Below are 22,248 nucleotides of genomic sequence, written 5' to 3'. Positions count from 1 at the left end.
GCCTCGTCCCCCGGGGTTTGCAACGCAAGGGGCTCAGTGCACGGGGATCCTCACCACCACCCACTGGGCCCGCAACTCGAGCAAGAATAGCTCTCCTGTCGGGGCAGGTATTTTAAGGGAGTGTTTCACTCTTTCAATCCAGACACAATCCAGTGACCATGGGAATTTAAGATGTATTATCCCACAGCAGCACTGAAATACGCACTTGTCACTATCAAAATGTTATATAGGGCGTGGCCACTTTCGCAAATTGTGTGTCGGCACCTACTTGTGACCCACCAGTTTCACTCCCAGGTACGCACATAATAAAAATGCACCAGCATGTTCACCAAAAGACACGTACTAGAATGTTCCAGGCAGTCTTGGCGATAACAGCACAAAGGGGAAACTGCACAAATGTCCGTCAACAGCGGATGGAGAAACGCGCCTTGGAACACCGCGACAATCCTACTCAGAGGGAATTACTCTCCGCGCTGCAGGGTGCGCGGGTCCGGAACCCCAGCTGGACGACCCATTTATGCCAAGTTCAGGAAGAGGCACAACCAGTCTCTACATGGTTACTTCTCGGGGGAACGTGATCGGGGGTGCTGGCAATGTTCTAGATCTTCACCTGGGCGGCGGTTACACGGATGGCACATGGGAAAATACATCACACTGTTCATTTTCGGGGTACTCTATGTATATACACAAACGGGTATGTAACAAAGTCACGTGTAATCTGACAAGCACGAGGTATCTATTTCCCGTCACTGTGGCTCGTCTCTGTGGTCCTTGGGCCAAATCCTGCCGGCAGCCTGCTTTTGCACAACCCTCAAGCTGCTGTGAAAAGAAAGGAATAGGCACTACTCAGCTCACAAAGCCTCCACCAGCTACTCCCCGGGCCTCTACCCCACAGTCTTGCAGACCTCTGGTTCTGGCCACCTGCCATCCACGGGCATCTCCCTTTTCGTCCACCCAGGATGGCGCTCATGCCTCCCGGCTGCCCAGGGCTTCTGTGCACAGCCCTTCCTGCAGGACGTTCCTCATCCTTGGGAAGCCAGCGCTCCCCACTCAGGCCCTCCCGGTGTGCAGAAGCATCTGGTGGGCGCTGCTGGCCATGCCTGGCTCCAGAGTGTGCGGCGTCCCCGCCACCCAGGCCCCGGGGCGGGGAGGGGACGGGATTCTCCTCGGGCAGCTCTGACCGCAGGGCTCAGCAAGCTGGGCATGCAGGCGTGCGGGAGGGGCCGAGAGAGACGGAGGCCGAGCCCCCAAACAGGCTGTAAACACAACCCCGGCGAACTGTCGGCCTCAGTTTCCCCATCTGTGCATTGAGGATAAGCGTGGCTCCACCCTCTACCCACCATGTGACCTTGGGCAAACACCTGACACCTCTGTGTCTTGGCGTCCCTGTCTCTAACGCATGCTCGGGCTCTGGCGAGGAACAGGTGGGGGGGTTCAGTGGTTTTACCTCAATCACTGAGAGCCCAGATGCCGTCGGGGAGCACGCTGTGTGCCGGGGCTGGGCCGGCAGGGAGACAGAGTGGTGGCCCGGCCTTGGGCCCTGCCCTGGGCACACAGGCTGGCGGGGGGACAGACCTTAGTATATGGGGTACAGGGAAGTCAAAGAGGGGAGCTGTGTGGAGTGGGAGGGGCAGGCAGGCTGGGACCAGAACCCCGGCGGGGGGGATGTCCCGACAGCCCGGAGTCCCAGCAGTCCCCGCACCTGAGGGCACAGCTCCAGGTCCCTGCAGGGAGTGGCCGGCGGGAGGCCAGCACCCGGCCCGGTGTCACTGCTCCCCTGCTTCCAAGCAGAAGGAAGACCCCCGGTCTCCCCTCTCGCTCAGCCTGTGTGCATGGGGCTTGAGTCTTGCACCACCCTGGAGGTGCCCTTTGGGGGCTCCCTTGGCTATCCCTGGGGCCCAGGGCCCGCTCCAAAGCCGAAGCCCCACTTGCCAACGAGGCGGGGGTGCCCCAGCCCTTTGCCTATGAGGGGGTTGTTGGGGCCAGTGGGACGGCCAGGCAGGCTTCAGGTCGTGCCCGGGCAGGTGCGGACCCCCCAGCCCCTGCTCTGTGCCCCAACCCCCGTTCCTATGGCATTCCCAGCTTTCACCCCAAAAAGCGAGGTCTGCGTGACAGCTCAAAGGAACCAAACTTCTCAGAGCAACCCCCCCCGGCTCATCCTCCAAGTCCCTGCATGGCTGGCCCGGGGCCCCCCTCCTCAGACCCCGGCCCCAGGCCCCTGGGCCAGGCTTACCTAAGTTCAGTCAGATGAACTCGACCCTGAGAGGGAACAAGAGATCCGCCCAGGAGAGAAGATGCTCTGTAATGAGCTGCTCGCCAGCCTCGCTCGGCGCACGGCACCTAGCCGAACGGCGTACCCGGCTAATTATGTTTAATTACATATCATTTAAATTCAAGAATCCATTAAAAGAAAGGATTGCATTAGCAGCAAGTCGGTGTTTGCCAACACACAGAGGAAATCACGGACTTTCATGTCTTAATTACGTGACGCTGCCGTGGGCTGTGGCTCGGGAGCCGGGGTGCCAGGAGGGGACTGGCCCAACAGCGGACTAGTGGGAGAGGGTCCTGCTCGGCGCCGGCCGGTGACCCGGGCCCTGCAGGGCCTCAGAGACGCCACACTGCGGAGGCCGAACCAGGAGACCCGGCAAGGATGTGCCCTCGGCAGTGGGAACAGAGCAGAGAGGGCGACGGAGAAAGGGGCCGAGAGACCCTCGGGCCTTGAGCAGGACGTGGGGGGACGAAGGGGGAGAAGAGCACAGCCAGGCAGTGACGGCAGGATGGGTTTGTGGGACAGATGGACAGAGGGACCCAGACAGATGCACACATACAGAGGAAGAGGAGGAGGGAGCAGAAACTGAGTCAGAGAGAGACAGAGAGAGAGAGAGGAAAGAGCAAAACAAAGAAGGTGTGAGAGAGCGGGGGGGGGGGGGGGGGGGGGGCCAGGGACACGGGGGGGGGCGACAGAGAGGGGGGGGGGGGAAGGAGGCCAGAAAGACAGATGGACAGAAAGGACCGAGAGACGGCGAGTGTGCACAAAGTTGGGGCAGGGAGGGGGAGGCAGACACACAGGAGTCCCCCGCGCCGAGAGGCAGCCTCGGGGGCCCTGCTCTCGGCCCGTGTGTCCTGGTTACCCCCCGCCCCTCTGTGACTTCGGTAGGCCCCCTTTCCTTGTACCCCATGGGGTCCCTGTGGGGTCGCAGCACTGCCCCTCCCCAGGGCCCGCTGCTCTGCCCGCCATGAGCTGTCTCTTTACCTCCCTGAGCCTCGGCATCCTCATCTGTGCAGTGGGCACATGACCCAGCTCTCGAGACTGCTCTGAGAACAGAGCATGGTTATGACAGAACCCTCCCGGCTCATACGGCAAGAGCTCTGAGGGGCATTTAGAGGGAGCTGCGGGGCCAGAGAAGCTTCCAGAAAAAGGGACACAAAGTCCGGACACCACCATCCCCACCTGCTGCATTGCCCTCACCACCCTCCAGGGGCTGGCATGGACACATGGGTCCTTGCGGACGTCACCCTAACTAGGCAGGGGCGAGGGCGCCTGGGTGGCTCAGTCGTTAAGCGTCTGCCTTCGGCTCAGGTCATGATCCCAGGATCCTGGGATCGAGCCCCACATCGGGCTCCCTGCTCCGCGGGAAGCCTGCTTCTCCCTCTCCCACGCCCCCTGCTTGTGTTCCTGCTCTCACTATGTCTCTCTCTGTCAAAAAAATAAATAAAATCTTAAAAAAAAAAAAAAAAAAACTAGGCAGGGGCGCACAGCCTCCAATCCTGGCCCGAGGATTGAGGCAGAGGCAGATTCCCCTGGGGGGTTGCCCTGCAGAGGGCCAACGTAGTCCTCTCTGCTCTCCTGGGCCCCTGGGGTGGCATTCAGGTGTCTCTGGCCGGGCCCAGATCCAGTGGGTGGGTCAGAGCAGCTTCTCCAAATGCTCATCTGCTCCCACCTCTGCCTGGGTAAACTCCGCTGGTGACCCTACTGCCCAATGCCATGGCCCGGCTCGTCGGCACAGGAGACAAGTCCATCCTCACGGGGCCTCCATCCGCGGGCCAGCGTCCAGGGCCCGCTGCTCCTTCAGGTGTTCCCTGCCCTCCCACATCTCTGTCTACACTGTGTCCAGGAATGCTCTTCAAACCTGCTCCAGCTGCAAACTCCTATTCACCCTTCAAGACCTCACTCACCTGTTCCCACCTCCAGCTCGACCCCACAGGGCCCGCTGCTCTCTCTTTTCTGAGCACGCAGAACGCGCTCCCACCCCCCACCCCCGCCAGGCCATTCCGGCAGGTGCTCTGCTGACCTGGGCTGCCCAGAGCGGGGAGCCCGGCTTCCTGCCATTGGTGGTCGCCCACGCAGGCCGGGCCCAGAGCAGGCACCCAGGAAATGTCCGCCACCGAGTGAATGAACAAAGGCCCCCCCGCCCGGGCAGGGCGCCGCCTGTCATCAGCTATTCCTCCCCCTCGTGCCCTGTGAGCAGAGGGAAGCAGGGAAGACCGAGGCAGAGAACAAGGCCGATCTGTGCGCGGGCCAGCACGGCTTTACAGGGACGGTCTTTGTAGCAGCCAAAGAGAAGTGGCAGCCAGACCCCCCCACCTCCAGGCTAGCAACTGCGGGGACCTGGGGGCAGCCACCCCTCGGGGAGCTCTGGAGGGTCAGTGCCGCTGTGGCAGGCCCGCCTCCCCACCCTGGTCGGCCCCTGCCCACATGGGGAGGGCACACGTCCTTGCCCTGATTGTTCTGGAAGAGCCAGGCGCTGGGGGCAGGCCAGCCAAGTTCAGGGCACGGGGCACTGGCCTCAGAGAGTGACGCCAAGCAGCCTGGGCTGACGAAGTCGGAGGAAAGGACACAGAGTGTTGGCTCACAGGGCCACAGGTGACAAGCCTGGGCCAAGGGTGTCTTTCCGTCTGAACCCCAGGAGTCCAAGCCCCAGGGCCAGAGCTGGCCTGCAAACACTTCCCAGCGTGCACCTGCTGGCCCAGGACACCGCCTGGCAGAAGGGCAGCTGGCTGGGAGCCTGAGGGGCCGCCAGCAGCCCCCTGACCCAGGCTGGCTGCTGGCAGGTGCCAGAGGGTCAGTGACCTGGCAGTGGGGTGGCCGGGAGGGCAGTCGGCCTCTGATCTCAGATGGCTGCTTGAGCCCTCGGTCCCCTGGGCCAGCACGGGACCTGGGTTCCAGAAGTGGGGTGGATGGGCTTGGCCTGGACTTACGGCCCCTCTGGGAAAACTCTGGGTCCTCTGCTAACAGAAACCACTGCAGAAGCCCCTTGCCCCCGAGCCAGCGCCTTCATCCAGCCGAGGTCTGCTGGGCCCTGACTTCACAAGGGGCTCTGACCTGGTCCTTGCCAATAAGGAGGTCACCACGGACACAAGAGCCAGGGGCCGGGCAGTCACGGGCTGCAGCCTTAGGTCCCTATCCTCACCTAGCCCTCAGGCCTGTGTCCCCCACCGCTTGTCCTGGGACAAGCTGGCCTGGAGCCCCCGGGCCCTGCCCTTGCCAAACCAGCTCACGCAGACAGGGGCTTCTTGACCTGCTTGAAAATCACATGGGGAAAACACACCGGAAGAAAAACCCAGGCCTGAAAGAGGACTTGCCCTGGGCCCTTCTCAGGACCACAGCAACCAGGCAAGGAGAGGAAATGGGGACAGAGTTCTGCGGGCTGGGACCTCTGTTGGGGTCAGAGCCCCGCTGGGGGAGGTGGCCACACCCCATGGCTCCCATCCCTGGCGGGCACCTGGGCCTCCCCTCGTCTGGCCTCTGCTCGCCTGTAATAGGTAGGGGTGGGGAAGGGGCAACAGGTAACCCTCCCTCCCGGTGCCCCCCATGCCGAGAACAGGGGTGTGCCCGGGACGACATGCAGGTCTGACCCACCTCACTCCGCCTTCCTCCCACCAACCTCCTTGTACCCTGAGCCAGGGGCCTGACATCAGTGGCGGAGGGGGCAGGGGACCGCAGGTTGGCCGTCTCCTCCTCTCTCCACCTCTGCTTATCAAGGTAGGGCAGGGTCCCATGCCCACCCACTGGGAGACATACGCTCTGCATAAGCACTGTAGACTGTGGTGGACTGGGGCTGCCCCCCAGAGAGTGCGGAGGTCCCACCCAGTGAGGCCCTGTGGTCTCCCGGTGGTCCAACCCTCATCTGGACATGGAGGGGAGCTGGGGTGAGGGGCAGTGCTGGGCTAACTGGACACCCCTTTCGTTCAGGTGGGTGGCAGCCCAGGGCCCAGAAGTCCACCCTGGCTGACCCATCCTCCAGCTGGGAAGGACCGGGAGTCTCTCCCAGCTGGAGGAAGCACTTGCTGGACCAATTTTCAGGGACTCTGAGCCCTGGTGGGTAAACTGAGGCAGGGGAAGACACTTGCCACAGACTAGAGCTCGCACCCAGCCAGCAGGCAGGCCCCGGAATGCAAGCAAAGCTCTCCTGGCTTGGGGGATGGGCGAGCTGCAGATGCTGCACCCAAGGATGAGGGCACCAACGTGGGCCGGCCGCCCCCCCCGTGGCAGGTGCCTTTGAAGACAGTCTCCCACGTACCCTGCACAAGGGCCCGTGAGGTGGGCACCGCGACTCGCTGTTCTAGAGAGGACGACACGGATGTACGAGGGGAAGGCACGCGCCCGACGCCACAAGCAGTAAAGGGCAGCGCTGGGCCTTACACCTCCTGTGTCTGGCTTTCTGGAAAACTTAAACCTGGGTTCATTTTCGCGATTCTTCCCTCAGCACACAGGACATATTCTGCAGCGGGGGGGATCACCGATGTGCCGGCCGACCTCCGGCCAGACTGAGAGGCGTCTGGCTCAGCCCCGGGACAGCGGTGGGCCCCGGGAGGTATCCACCAGCTTCAACAACGGCAGTGGGGACAGCACAGGGTTTGGGGAAAAGCAACGAAAGAAAAGGCACAGTTCACACTGTGTGCGGCCTCCCCCACGGATGGGCCCAGCAGAGCCGAGAAGCTGCCGGAACACCTCCTCCGGGCCTCGCGGTCACCAGCAGGGCGGGGGACGGGGGGCCACAGAGGGCAGTGGGGCCCGAGCCCAGCCGGGGGAGGGGCGAGGCGCCGTGGACCCCAGCACCCCGCCTCAGGGCCACTCCATCCACAGGGAGGAAACGGCCCGTTCACGGTGTTTCGGCCTGGTGGTGCCTCGTCAAGCAGAAGCCCCCCCCGGCGCCAGTTGTTTCCTGGGCGGCTCTCAGAGCCCGTCACCTGCAGGTTCCTCACACGGACCACAGAGGTCCCCAGAGCCCCCGGGTCTGGCTGGAGCCCCCACGCCAGGCTTTGCTCAGCTCACATGAGCAATGAAGCCAGGGTCACAAGCCGGTGGCCTCCGGACATGTCGGGCTTGGCCCACCGAGTGTTTTGCAGACACAGAAGCTGGAAATCTGGCTTCTCTAGAACATCGGGAAGACCCAGTAACAACGCGCCGGCATTCCACAGGCGGAAATGAGCTGATGTGGCCCCCGAATGGGGCGAGCGGCTTCGAGTCTGTCGTGCTCCCCACTCTCTGGTGTCTCCCGGCTCTCAGACCGGGCTTGTTCACTCCGCTGCATTTCCTGCCTGCCCCTGTGGGCATCGGATTTGCCGCCTTGCCCTACAGCGTTGCTATCTGGGGCCCATTTCCCAAGGAACAAGTAACTCCTCCAGGAAGCCTTCCCTGAAGCCCTCGCCCTAGCCCTCACCTCAGTTAGGTGCCTGCTCTGTGCTCCACGGTCCCCGTGTTGACCCCACCAGAGCACCCATCACTCTACTGCAAGTGCCTGGTTACCTGTGTGATGTCCCTCCAGACTGTGGACTCCCTGAGGCCAGGGGCAACCCCATGGTGGTCTCATATTCCTGGCATAAGGCCTTGGTCCTGCCAGAGACAGGAACACGCAGCCGGCACTCTGAGCAGACAAGCAGGTGGCCTCCTTCCTTCTGACCATCTGGGGGCTGTGGGCCATGACCAAGGCATCTAGCTCCTTCTGAGCCTGAGCCGTCCTAGAGGTCTAGGCGTGAGGGTCAGGCCATCTTGTAGCTGAGGGGTGAAGGGCAGAAGGACCTAGGCCCCAGGGCCCTGGGAGGCCTGGCCTGGTCTCACCTTCCTGGCCCTCCCTGGAGGAAGTCCCACTGCTGAGCCCCCACGCATCTGAGCTCCCCCCAGTCCGGGTGGCAGTGTGGGGCCACAGAGGATTTTCTTCTGGAGAACCACTCACCCCCAACCCGGACGTCAGAAGCATGAAAATGCCACCCCACGCCAGGGCCAACACCCAGCCTGGGCAGCCCTGTACGTGGCCAGTCTAAGTGAACCCCGAGAAGCAAGCTCTCCGCGCCCGAGGGCCGCGTTCTGAGCTAAGCCAGATGCCGGGGCTGGCAACAGGCACACAGGAAGCCGAGGTCGCCACAGAAGCGTCCAAACGGTTCCCCACCACCACTGACACCAGATCTACCCGCCCTAACATGGCCCAGGAGCCCGCCAACCACCCCCACTTCTCCTCTCCTCTGTAACTCCATGGCTCCCCCAAACTGCCCCTGCCCAGTTCCCCCACAAGGCCCGACTCAGGGGACCCTCCCCCCTCTTGGTCTCCAGGACCCATCCTACCCCTGAATGGACACCTGTGCCTCTGGGACGAGGCCCAGGGAATCCAGTTGGGACGCTCCAGAATGGAGGCCTGGCACTGTTGTGGTTAGAGTACCAGAGTGGGGAGCTCTGTCCCCAGAGCAGCAGGGCACGCCGGGGGCGCCCCCAGACGGGCACGAGCAGAAGCCTTCACACACCCCCGTGGCTCCCACAGGTCGTCCAAACAGCAAGGCTGGTTTCTCTTTTCTTCCCCCATTTTGTTCCCAGAGAGCATCTGAGGCCTGACCCTAGAGGCCCCTAACGACAGCTGCACGCAGGGCTCGGGCTGCCCACTCAGGCGGGGACTGGGCAGGGGCAGGGAGGGCCAGGCCTGCCAGACAGAGGGTGGGTGGCCCTCCCACTGTCCCGGCCCACAGGTTTGCACTGGGCTGGCCCTGCCCCCGTGGGACCCTGGGCAAACACCTCACCGCTCAGAGCCTGTCGTCTGTGGCTGACGGGACCCCCCCTCCCTGGGCTGTGGTGGGGAGACGATGAAGCTGGCCCAGGGTGTGGCCCGCAGCAGACGTGCGATCTGGGTGGATGCACCGGGGTGGGCAAGAACCCTCCAGGGCCCCCTCTGCCAGGGGGGCGGGCAAGGTCCACAGCTGCTCCTGGGAAGCTCACCTTGGGCTCCATGTCTGGAGGGCAGGCGCCATCTCTGGAGAAGGCGGTGGGTCCTGAGGGCCAACTATCTCAGGGGGGCTTTCCCCAAGGGACTCGTGACAGAACCCAGCCAGGCTGCAGGGACGAGCGTGATGCTCCTGCTTGGCAGGTGCTGAGCGTGACCGGTGGTGGCCGATGCCCCGTGTGGATGTGCCTGGGGACAGGGGGCAAGGGGCCACTCTGGATTCCTTTGGGGGGGCAGCCACTGGGCAGTTGGTGACCTAGCCTAGGCCCCCCAAGCCTGCCCTTGGGGCCCACTTCTCCAAGCCAACAGGACGCACTATTCATGGTGTCATTCGTAACAGTGACGGCCACTGAGAGCCCTCTCCCTCCGGGGACCTGGCAAGGGGCCTTGCACACTTCGGCTCCTTTGGTTTCCACAGCGGCCCAAGACCTAGGTGCTACTGCCCCCGTGTTATGGCTGGCAAAAGGGAGGCTCGGAGAGGGGGAGTGGCCTGCCCGGGGTCAGCGAGCCAGGGCCTGAGCCTGTCTGCCTCCCCAGCCTGGCCAGAAGCTCCTGCAGCACGGTCTAGACCCCACCAGGGGCCAGGTGGGCTGGGCTAGCAAGCAAGGGGGGGCCTCACCTAAAATAGGCTCGCTTTGGCAGAGGCACGGGCCCTCGGGGGGCTGGGCATCTGGCCTCCCGCACAGGAACTCCGGACAGCTCTTCAGAATATTTTGATAAAAACATGCTGAACACCTGGTGCGTGTTTAGTTGAAGACACGCCGGCCCAGCCCCTGGCAATATGCTCTCCAACGGCCCAATCCCCCCAGGAGGCTGCGTGCGCTCCCACCCAGGCCCTGGGGAGCACGGGGCAGGGCGCTCACTCCCGGCCTCCCCCAGAAAGCCACCACCCCCCCTCCCTTTCGGAGGCCGGACCACAGGAGGTCAGGGAGACCCCCCCCCGCCGCGAGCCTGGGCTTGCACACCCGAGCTCTGGGTTCTCGTGAGGTGGCCCAGGAGAGAGGGGCGCTGCAGGGTGGTGCCTTCCCAGCCTGGGGGCGGAAGGGGTCACGGAATCCCGCTCACTGAAGGCCTAGTGTCATTTCCATCACCATGTACAGACCCAGGTGGCCGGCCCGGGGACCTTGTTGTTGACGGAGGGCTGCTGTGAGGGGGGCCCCACGCGGGCACTTCCTCCAGCTAATCCGGGAGGTGGCACTGGTATGCCCCCCGGATACATGAAGCCTGAGGCTCAGGATGGGTCAAGGAAGTTGCCCGGTGCTCACGTGGCAGAGCAAGGCTCGGCCCCAAACTCTGCCCTGGTCTGTCAGCCTGGGAGCAGAGTCTCCGAAGTCGGGGAGGAGCCAGGCCGCCACCCCTCCCCAGGTGCTGCTTAGGGTCCAACGTGTGGGAAAGTACGTGACCTCAGAGATGCGGTTTCATGAACCCCACGGTCTTCCAGGGACACGCGTGGGACCTCTGACTTACCAGCCTTGGTGCGTGTTCCACCTACACAGGGTTAAAAATTGGCACTTCACAAGCCAGGTCTACACTGGCCACGATGCATGCGGAGAGGGGCTCAGCGTCGCGAGCCAGTTGGAGCAGAACCCCCCCCCCCCCGCCCACCGAACGGCCGGAGGGAAGGATGCTGAGGCGGGCAGGACGCGAGCAACAGGAACTCTCCCCCGTGGCTGGCGGGAGGGCCCACGGCGCGGCCCTCTGGAAAAAACCCGCTTGGCAGGTATCTCTTAACTGGAAACCCGTGAATACCGCGTGACCCGGTGAGCCCATCCTGGGCATGTGCCCCGTGGCCATGAGCCTCTGGTTCCCTGAGAGATGGAAACAGGGACGTCCCCCCAGCTCTGTTCACAATGATCCCAAACTGGGAACCACCCCAGGGTCTGTCCACCAGCGGCAGGATGTGATCCAGTCACACAATGAAACACACAACAGGCTCCTGCTACAGAGAACAACGCGGATGAGACAGAGCTGGCTTTTTTTTAAGGGTCTCAGCTCAGAAAGGCACACAGCGATGGTTCTCCTAAGACAGCCGGGGGAAGTCAGAGAGATGGTTCAGAAACCACAGTGAAGAAGGAGGGAAATACCCATACCACAGGCCTGGGAACTAGAGCCAAAAACTGCGGCTTTGAGTTCTCCGGCAGCCAAAGCAAAGGGGGAAGACCTGAAGGTTACATGGGAGCCACTGATGGTTCAGGAGGGATGCCCTTCTTCGCAGCACAGACCAGGAAGGTCTTATCCCTGCCCTACGTGAGGGCAGTGAGGCTCCAGCAGGCTGTCTGCAGAAACTCAGAGGTCATCCTTCCCAAATGAACAGACTCCTGGCTGTCGCACTCCAAGGAGCCTGTTACGGGCTGGGGCCAGGACCGGCTCCACCCGCTCCCCTGACCTCCCAGCACCTGCACAGCGGGTCACTGGACTGTTCAGCCCAGGTTTCTCCAAACTAGCTCCCACTTGCTCCCCAGGTCGCCCCAGCCACCCCTTGTTCAGGGAAGTCCCTTCTCTCTGGACTTTGGAGTCTCCATTCGTAAGACGAGCGGAGGCTCCTGGCCCTCTAACCCCTCTCTCCAGTTTGTGGATGGACGGCTGATCTCAGGGGCCGACAGAGGACGGGCGGATGCTGGCCTGGGACAGGTGGGACAGGGGAGGCGGGCCGGGGCCAGGCTGCTGCAGTGTAGACAAGCCGGCAGAGGTCCTGGGAACCAAGTAGAGTTTTGGAGCCTGTGTTTAATGAGACCCATGCTGGGATATTGTTGTTCAGTCCTGATCCTGCACAGAACAGGTCTCTGAAGATATCCCCCGCCGTCCCGCCCCGGGGGGCGGTGCGCCAGTCACTCCCCTCCCTGGCAGGCTGCCGTCTGCCCTCATCCACCCAGCCTGGCCCAGGGCCTGCACGGACATGGGCTGAGTGGATCCGTCTCCAGTGCCTGGGCCCCAGTGTGCTCAAGAAGTCCCTCCAAAGGCCAACCTGAGACCATCACACGGAGAGAGGACTGGCTCTGTCCTCAAGAGGCAGCTGGCCCCATTCGATGAGACCGTAACTGAAACACTGTAATGCTGGGCACTGAGCGCCGAAGTGGGCTCTGGCGGGCGGTCCTGCATTCACGGCCTGTCCCTTACTCACCATAATCAGGGGCCCCTGGAGGACAAACTGCCGCCCGCTCACTCACGACCAGCTCCCCGTGCCAGCTTATGTCCTGGAGCTGGGAAAGGACACGCCGTGCCAGGCAGGGAGCAGGGCGCTGCGGGCCTGGCTCCCACCTGCCACCGAGCTCGGAGTGTGAGCTCCTCACGTGCAAAGGGAGAGAACGATAGCCTCCCGGTCCTCACGGAGGTCGCCAGGGGTCCTGATGGGAGGGCCCCTGGCTGCAGCGTTCTGCCCACAGGCTCTGGACCTGGGGGGCCAGGGCCCGCATCCCGCCCGAGCAGGTGACCTCCCCTGCTGTGAGGACTGAATACGATGGTGGATGATGTGTGCGAGGCACGTGGGTGAGCAGTGGGCTCTGGGACAGTGCCGGGCGGGTTGACCGGTGGTACTTAGCGTGAGCACTCGGGGGGTGGGGGTGCGAGGCAGTGGTGCAGTTGGCCCTCACAGACGGGAAACCACGCAGCAGGAAAAGGACCAGATCATCCGGAGGGGGCATCAAGGAACCCTCCAGAGGGGCTGCTCGTTGGTTTCAAACTGACCTGCTGATTCATGAGGACTGTCCCCTGAGGGGTGGGGCTCAGCAGCGGCACCCCTGCCTCTGGGACGGCCTCCCTGTCCTGCACGTGATCCTGCCGCGGCCGCGTGGCTCTTCCCTTTGTCCCCGCACACTGTGCCACACGCTCTCCTTCGCCGCCCTCCTCCCCGCAGATGCCAAGCGGACAGTGCTCCTGCTGGGGGTCGTCTGCTGTAGATGTGGAGATGGCTAAAAAGAATTCTGTTCTTTAACCCCATTCCTGGAAATCTTTCCTGAAGATTTAATTCTAAAGAGACCTCTTACAGAGTCGGGCACGTGGGCAAGTCTTTAATAAAAGTTTGCTGAATGGAGGGAAAAAGTACTTTCAGAGACGTGTGTGACAGAGTACTTACAACAGAGAAAGAACCAGTCCAAATGCCCAAGCGTGGGGCAGCGCGGAAGCCTCGTCTGCTCTCTCTGCTCCGTGGAAGACCCAGAGCCGTGGGCACAGGCAGGAGGAAGGGGAAGCAGAAGACCAGAGGGTTATGCATGCCCGTGCCCTCGGATGCAGCGGGGAGCTGGCCGGAAACCTGAGATAAACAGCTGTCTAAGCGTGGAGGGATCAGAGACAGAGCCTTTTGTCTTTCAAGTTCCCCTGGAGGCTGCAGTAATGCTGTCCTAATAATGCACATAATAGTAAAAACAGTCTTTCGTTTCGGCTCACCGCTGCTTCACCAGAGGTGTTAATAAGGCTGGAAAGTCGAGATGATGCTCCAGCCCAGACAGGCACGAGAGGCACAGCGACCCCGCCTGGACCCAGGGCTCGCCAGCCATGGGGATGACAGTCCAGACCAGCCCTGTCCCCGGGGCCAAGCACCTGGTCAAGCAAGGCCAATGCCACCTGCTCTGCAGAGCGTTATCAGTTCATTACAGAGCAGGGGCCTGCCCAGGTGCGCTAAGGTAACCCCGGGGGGAACCCCAAATGCCGCCGGCGATCACCCCCGGGCTGGTCCTCCAGTGGCCCCTCTGCCCGGCTGCCAGCCATCGGGTGGGTGTTGGACAGGCCCAAACCCAGCACCCTCAGGATGGAGAGTCCCACGGGTCTGCCCAGCATAACCATGTGGCACCTCATGCATACCCGCCCAGACTTCGTATCTCATCCCCCGGAGAGAAGGGCACGGGAACAAGGGGTTTGCTTCAGGTCACGCGGCCAGGGCTGGGACTTGGATCCCGGTTCTGACTCCAGTACAGCACCTTCCCTGAACCTGCTGGACGAAACACAACCAGAGAGAGGAGCAAACGAGCCCCCAAAGCTGGAGGCACTTTAGGGCACAACGCCTCCTTTTTCTGGTGAGGAAATCGAGGCCCAGGAAGGAAAAGATGCTGGCCCAAGACGGCCCAGCCAGACTGCACCCAAGATGAGGAGGGTGTCCTTCTAGACAGTGGAGCCTGGCTCTGGGTGCCCAGGCTGTCTGCCTGCCACCCACATGGCAAAGCCCCGAGCAGAAGGGGGTCCCTGGGCTCCCTTCTTCCCAGGACCCTCTCTCTCCTGCCCGTACTTACGACATGGGGGCTAGGGTTGGGCTCGGGGTCTCTTCATCAATTCCTCCATACAGATGGGGAAACCAAGGCACAGAAACGAAGGGCCTAGAGTGACCCAGCAAGGAGGCCAGTGCCCCTCCCCCTATTTACTTAGCACCTTCCTCCCCGGCCAGGTTCCCCGAAAAGTTGACGGATGCCACCTCGGATTCATCACAGTCCAGACGGCACCTCGTAAATGGTCAAAGCCGCCCGACGAGGGGGCCATTCATTCCGGCCCGGGGGGACGCCAGCCTGCCAGGGCAGCACGCCCCACAGTGGGCCAATTGTGCATGCAGGGACCCCGTCCAAGCTGCCCTGGCTCCTGGCGGGCCGCCGTGCCCTGGACGATTCCTAGATGGAATCTCGTTTTCGTCCGTTCCATCCCCAGGCAGGCAGACAAGCTGCTCCTCCAGAACATTTAATCAACACTGCTTCTGATTTTCTTCAGACCCCGGTCCTGTCCCACGATTTACAGGGAAGCCATAAACCAGCCCCAAACAAGCCTGCCCTGTAGCCTCCGGAAAGCTCTGGAAGCAGCTCCAGCAGGGTCCCATCCACCATCTCGGGCTGTGGGTGGGGATGGCGGTGACCTTCCGCTGCATTTACTCAGTGATCCTCGGGGGGATGCTGTCCTCTCTGCAGATGGGGAAACTGAGGCCCAGAGAGGGGGAACCAGGACGCGGGCAGCCAGGTAGGCTCGGGATTCTGGGCCAGGGTTCTCCCCAAGTTCTGGGAATGGCCCAGTGACCCAACTTGCCCCTAACAGCCTCGCTGCCTCGGTTCCCCACCAGAGGCTTTCAGGGCTCGAGCCCGAGGTTCGGTGTGTTGGAAGGGCTTGGGCATGCCAGGATGCCAGAACAGGCAGCCGTCCGTCTGGTGACGGGTGGGAGGAGAGAACCAGGACCGCCTCCTCGGGGTGCTGTGTAGGCTGAAGTTCCAGTGGGAAGCAGGGCCCTGGAAGGGCTGAAGTTCCAGTGGGAAGCAGGGTTCCTGCACCAGGAACAGGGCCTGGCACGTGCAGGAACACCGTCCCTCACTGGCCCCTCGGCCTGGGCGCATGCGGGCACCCTACCGTTCCATACTGTTCCAGCACCAGGTAAGGCCCGTCTGGTTCTCTCCTCGCTCCCGCCCCCAGAGGCCTGCTATTCACTTGTTTTCCATATAAACTTGAGAACTAACTTCCCCAGTGTGTGCAACGAGGTGGGGGAAGGCGAGAGCAGCACAGATGGCCCGCCGGTGTCTTAAATCATCCCGAAACAAAGTTCTTCAGCAGGCCACACACAGTTTCCTCCTCACGACCCTGGAGAGTGGACTGGGACGTGCTCTCAGCTCCCGGTGGGAAGGCCCAGAGCCACACGAGATGAGGACGCTGGTTCTCAAACCCCGCTGCTCAGCAGCACCACCTGGTGTCAAAGCTGTGGGGTGCTGCTAAAGCAGGACCCAGAGGGAAACTCATAGCTCTGCAGCCACTGCAGCATGCTCATGTCATTAGAGACGAAAGAGGAAAGTCTCAAACCCCTCATCTATGCTCCTACCTTATGAAACTAGAGAAAGAAGAGCAAAATAAACCCAAGGCAAACAGAGGGAAGAATTCATAAAAGATTAGAGCAGAAAGCAATGAACTGAAAACAGAAAAATAGAGAATATCATTGAAACAAACAGCTGGTTGTTCAGAAAGACCAACTAGAAATGCTGATGCCTGAACCCTACCCCAGAGGTTTTTTTCACTTGGTTGGTCCGGGGTGTGGCCTGGGAGCTGGGTGGTCTAATCTCCCCAAGTGCTTCTAATGGGTAGCCTGAGTGGAGAGCACCCCCCCTTGCTCCCAGGTGCAGACCCCTTGAGGGCTGGCCTCATGAGATACTGCCTCGGTTTCCATGCCTGCAAAGCCTGGCTGTGTGGTCTTGGGCAAATCCCTTCCACCTATCTGGGCCTCAGTTTCCACACCGGACTTGGTCCTACAGCTGACACTGCACACCTGTGCTGTCTGGAGCCCTGGCTTCCCAGACAAACCTGGGGACAGCAGGGTGGGAGTCAGGCTGCCAGTCCAGGAGTCCTGCCTCCCCACCTCTCCCCCTGGGGGTGGTACAGACTCCTCCCTCTGGGGCCCAGGGTTTTGTCTTTTCTCCCTGTAAGCTCCCATCCCAACTAGACACTCAGGACATGCTAGCATGCTAGGATACTAAGAGGATGCGCCCTGATGGTCAGGCATGGGGGGGGGGGGGCGACCCTCCTGCCCTACCTCCTCTCTAATGAACAAGCCTGGACCCCCAAATAGCACTGATGATAACACCCAGCCCACCCTCCCCTTGGCTGTGTTCTGCAAACTCTGCCCCCTCCCTCCACACCCTGGAGGCCGCTCTGTGTTCCCCGTGCAGACAGCCATGGAGATAGGAATGCCTCAAGCTTTCCTGCAGAAACTTCATGAAAGCAGGGTGATGGGTGAGATCTTTTCTATCTGGGACAGGGATCCTGCTTCCTTCCAAGAGGCGGGCAACAGCATGTGCTAAAACCACAGTCCCTTCCCTAACGTTATGGGGCACAGCCCATGCTAGGAACCCATTCTGTCCTCCATCTGCACCGTATTATGATCTAGCCTTTGTTTTATGGATGAGGGAGCAGGCTCAGAAAAGGGGCTGTAAACTCCCTTGGTCCCAGAGCAGGTAAGTGGCAGTGCTGGGCTCCAGACCCCCTCTGTCTCTGGGTCCAATGTCTCCCCCCGTCCCTCATCTGGGCATCGCCGGGTGCCTCTGCTGGGACGGGCCCATCATGCAGCTCCAGGCGGACGGGACAGGCTCAGAATTGGGAGCCAGGAAAATTCTCTTGGCTCTGATGGTGCCTTCGGAGCTCAAGATAGACCCCTGACAGTGTGCCCTTCGTGCCCTCACACCAGGAAAGACAAGAAGAGGCCAAGTCCAGAGCCGGCATGGCGCTGCCCCTCCCACCGTGGGGAAGAGGTGGGCGTACACATACAGAGATGGATTATTAAGCCAGGCCTTTGAAAACATCACAGGCAGAGAGAGGAGTGCCAGCAAGGATGTCCAGCTGCAGCAAACCCTGTGCGGAAGGTGCCAGCATTTCCCCGTGGCCACCCATGGGCACTGTCACTCTCTGGCAGCCCGTGGCACTTTCCTCTGCACAGACCTCAGCCAGTGCTTGCTCTGTACCCCCAGCCTCGAAATGTTCCTATTCCACACTCTCCCACTGCCATTCCGTGGGCATTTGGAAGGAGAGAGGGACAATGGGATGTGAACGAACGCATGAGCTGTTCACGCCATTCTCTGCAGAGAACGATGGATTAAAACCCTGCGAAGCCAATCAATCGCACATCTATTTCTCTAAAGGGGAGGGTGGGGGTGGAGAGAGCTTTCCTGAAAGGACTTGGCCTTGAAACATTAAGCCAAACAACTGGATTTGGCAGCGGCCAGCTTCCGAGCACCGCCAGCCTGAAGAAATGGCGGCCAGGCACGCCGAGGCAGGGTCGGGAAGAATGAACCCATTCAAAGCCAAGCCGGGCGTTGGAGAGTCCGTGCACACAGGGGGCCCGCACATCAAGGGGCTGCAGCCCCAGGGTTCCCGGGGGCACCGAGAGCCTGACGTCAGCTCTGCCGCCGAGGCCTGGGCGGCCCATGGGGATGCACGGGTGTGGCCAGAGATGCAGGACGGCCAACAGGGCTGTCCGGGATGGTCAGGAAAAGGCCTCGCTCCATGTCGTTAGCCCAGCACCTGGGAATCGTGGGGGGCCAGTCCCCGGCGGACACTGAAGTTGCAGAGGGGTGAGCCCTGCAGCACCGTGGCCTCCAGAGTGGGGTTCTCGCATCAACTGGCGGCCCAGCTCCCCCCTGCACACCAGGCCCTGGACGGAGCGGTCACGCTGAGCCCTCGGGCGGCTGTCCACACCGTCTCTCGTTTGCAGTCCTGCCATGGACACACGGGCTGTGAACCGGGCTGGAGCTGCTCCACGGCTGAGCCCCCATCACCTTTTGGGAGCCAAGTTTTAATCTTTTCGGACTGGCCTTCAACTTTGGGGGCAGCTTGGAAGCCAGAGTGGTGGGCACAGCTCAATCCAGCAGCTGGAGCTTTCGTGAATGGAGTGGAAAAAGCGTCAGGGCCTGGGATGCAGGCCGGAAGCCCACGGGCCCCGAGGAGGCGCCATCTCTCAGCTCTGAGCTGCTTTACGCAGGAAAAGGCGCCTGCCACGCACAACCCAGACTCCGCTCCACCCACCGGGCTGCCTTGGGTAGCCCCTGGTAACCCCGACAGACACTCCTCCTGCACACACTGCCCCAGACGCTGCTCGTAAACCTGCGGCCCAGGGACACGGTTTGCCAGGGTCTACACAGGCTCGGCAGAAGTCTACACGGTTCTTGTAGACTAGGGGCCGTCCTCCAAGAAGGTTTGGTGGAGGGACACCATGAGATCATTTCAGAGTCCTCGTTAGCTGCACTGCTGGGAGGAAACCGGGACTTACGGATGCTCCACCATGGTTATGAATAACCACATTTTGCTGGCAACACAGCTGGTCAAGAAAACGAGCATCTGGTTTTGCCGACCCTTTGCTCTTCCTTCCTCAGCATCTAGAGCACATGCACTATGTGGGCCAGCTCCTGTGCCCTCCAGGGCCCCCCAAGGGACAAGATAGACACTGGGCATGTTCCAATGCTCCCCCCTCGGAAGGCAAACTTGTCCCCTGCAAGCTGTCAGAGCAGGTCCTGAGGAGCAAGAACCCACCAATATGGTTATTTTTGTGCAAACATTGGCAAAAACTTGTTTTTTTAATTAAAAAGCGTAGCTTGCTGCTCTGCAGAGCAATGCTTCAGGTGGGCCAGAATCCATGGTCACCTTGGAGGCGAGACCCAGGCTAACTCGGCCTGCATGTGGACTCCATGTGGACTGAGAACGCACGGAGCCCCTACACCTCAACAAACGGCCATTCAGTGGGTCGTATCTTCTCTTCCTGTGAGCATGGTTTGCTGGGAAGGGGCAGTGGGCAGCGAGACCTCCTCTTGTGGCTGGCAGGCCAGAGGGGTGGCCCACGGGTTTGGGATGCCCATGGTGACAGAGGCCCAGAGCCAGCCCCCCTGGTCGGCACACTTGAGCTGCAGACACTTGTGAGGTCAGGGCCAGCCCCCGACGTCCCAGCACATGTTTCTTGGCTTTTCTTGTTCTAAACTCAGGGTGTGTTCCAGCCACCCTGGAGAATAAAGAGCTAGAGCAGAGGGCACGGAGCCGAGTGGAGGGACCGTGGTGACTGGGAGGAGGCAGGGCACGGTAGGGCCTGGGGCCTGTCTCGTCACGTCGCTGTCAGGGGCCCCCCGGCCTCAGAGTTGATGGGAGGGACAGAGAAAGGAGTGAATCGAACGGGGTGAGAGAAGTATTCACAGAATCGAGAGCAGAAGGTGAAGTGACAGGAGCTGAGGTGAGAAGGAAGGGTGACCTTGGTCAAAATGACAGGGCAGGCTGCTCGCTGAGCCCCTGCCGTGGCGTACTGAGTTGGGGGCAGCCTTACTCTTCCGTGGGGACCCCTCCCCTGTGCCCAGGGTCCCCCGCCCGGCCAGGCTCCCACCGCACCCTGGACCCACCTCCCCACTCTGAGTCCCAAGTGAGGAGGGCTGAGGGGAGGGCGGTCTGGGAGTCCTTGCAAAGCCTCCAAGGCGCTGCTGGGGCTGCTCTGTGCCCCAGAGCGAGGAATGACGGCTGGAACGGGCAGCCGGCATACCAGCTCTGATATGAGCTCCGGCTGGCGCTGCGTCTTAGGGGAACTGCTGGCGGGAACCAGGGTTCAGAGGTTAGGAGCAGAGATGTGTGGCTGCGGGCAGATCTCCTGAACCTGGAGATTTCTTTTTCTTTTTTATTCTGTTTCTCTCTTCTTTTTTTAGAGAGGGAGAAGGGGAGAAGCTGAGGGAGAGAAAGAATCTTATGCAGGTTCCCCACCCAGTGCAGAGCCCGACACCGGGCTCGATCTCACACCCCTGAGCTCATGACCTGAGCTGAAATCAAAAGAGTCAGATGCTTAACCAACTGCACCATCCAGACGCCCCCTGAACCTGGAGGTTTCTGAACTCCTTGGGCTGTTCTCCAGACCTGGCTTCCCCTCCCTCTAAGAATCTCTAAGTGGATCTGACGTGGGCAGTGCAGGGCTCAGAGCCTAGAGAATGCTCCTGCTGGTGGCATTTCCTACGGGATTGGGACTTCTTTGCTCTTTCTGCCTTCTTGTGCCTGCCCTACAGCCCACTCAGAAACTGCTTTGCTTCTTGGTTCCCTCAAAGATCAGACTCCCAAGCCTCCTCTCCTCTCCCAGGGCCACCAGGCAGCACCACCACAAACAAGCACTGGGGACGAAACCAGCTGATGAGGATGTTGCTGACAGAGACCAGTTTTGCCCCAGAAAGAGTTGTGGGGCCAGTTTCTTTTTCGGAACAAAAATGCAATGGGGTGCACTTGGCGGTGTGTGGGAGCTGGTGTGGACTGACCACGCATCTCCCCCCAACCCCACGCTCCGTGAGCTCGCTTTGGTGGCTTGAAATCAGCCTTGCTGGGAGTATTTATGCCATGGAAAGTGGCGAGCGCTACCCATCAGGGCTTCTTTCCCTTCCCTCCAAAGAGCTAGTTGTTACATTTAAAGCACACCACTTGACCATGATAATCCTCCAAGTTCCTCTTAGGTAAAAACAATTCCCTGAGACAATGATTTATATGCTCACATATACGTAAGCCCATGTTCACAGATGCACGGCAGGGCAATTTCCAAGATAATGACAATAAAACCTAATTACTGTTCATCCAGCGAAGGTCTGTTGAAATGAGCAAACCTTCGATTTATAAAAATTTTTGAGTCATTAAAATCAGTATTAGCAAGGTGGAGGTCCACAGGAGGGCCGTGGCCTCTCTCCTGCCTGCACCGTGATGACGGCATCACCACGTGCAAAAGAATAAAATTGGACCCTTACCTCACACCATAGGCAAACATAAACGCAAAATGGCTCAAAGATCTGGCCAACAGACACATGAAAAAGTGCTCAGCATCGCTCGGCAGCAGGGAAATCCAAATCAAAACCACGACTGGATACCACCTCACACCAGTCAGAATGGCTAAAATTAACAAGTCAGGAAACGACAGATGTTGGCGGGGATGCGGAGAAAGGGGAACCCTCCTACACTGTTGGTGGGAATGCAAGCTGGTGCAGCCACTCTGGAAAACAGTAGGGAGGTTCCTCAAAAAGTTGAAAATAGAGCTACCCCATGACCCAGCAATTGCACTACTGGGTATTTACCCCAAAGATACAAATGTAGGGATCCAAAGGGGTACGTGCACCCCATTGTTCATAACAGCAATGTCCACAATAGCCAAACTATGGCAAGAGCCTAGATGTCCATCAACAGATGAATGGCTAAAGATGTGGTATATACATACAATGGAATATTACTCAGCCATCAAAAAGAATGATATCTTGCCATTTGCAACAATGTGGATGGAACTAGAGGGTATTATGCTAAGCGAAATAAGTCAATCAGAGAAAGATGATTATCATATGATCTCATATGTTGAATTTAAGAAACAAAACAGAGGATCATAGGGGAAGAGAGGGAAAAATAAAACAAGATGAAATCAGAGAGGGAGACAAACCATAAGAGACTCTTAATCATAGGAAACAAACAGGGTTGCCAGAGGGCAGTGGGTGCGGGGGTGGGGCAGCTGGGTGATGGGCAGTGGGGAGGGTATGTGTTGTAATGAGCACTGGGTATTACAGAAGACTGATGAATCACAGCCTATACCTCTGAAACTAATAATACATTATAT

At 60.4% G+C, this 22,248-nt stretch overlaps 1 protein-coding gene across 1 annotated transcript in view; it reads right to left on the bottom strand.

The window, feature by feature from the left end:
• LHPP (phospholysine phosphohistidine inorganic pyrophosphate phosphatase) overlaps nt 1-22,248 on the bottom strand; it is a 122,028-nt gene that overhangs the window by 1,461 nt on the left and 98,319 nt on the right. The gene's annotated exons all lie outside the window — the stretch shown is intronic.

The sequence above is a fragment of the Mirounga leonina genome, unplaced genomic scaffold, assembly GCF_011800145.1.
Source record: "Mirounga leonina isolate KUSES-001 unplaced genomic scaffold, KU_Mleo_1.0 Mir_114, whole genome shotgun sequence".
NCBI lineage: Eukaryota > Metazoa > Chordata > Mammalia > Carnivora > Phocidae > Mirounga > Mirounga leonina.
The sequence above is the reverse complement of the archived record's forward strand: the minus strand, read 5'-3'. Positions and strand labels throughout refer to the sequence as shown.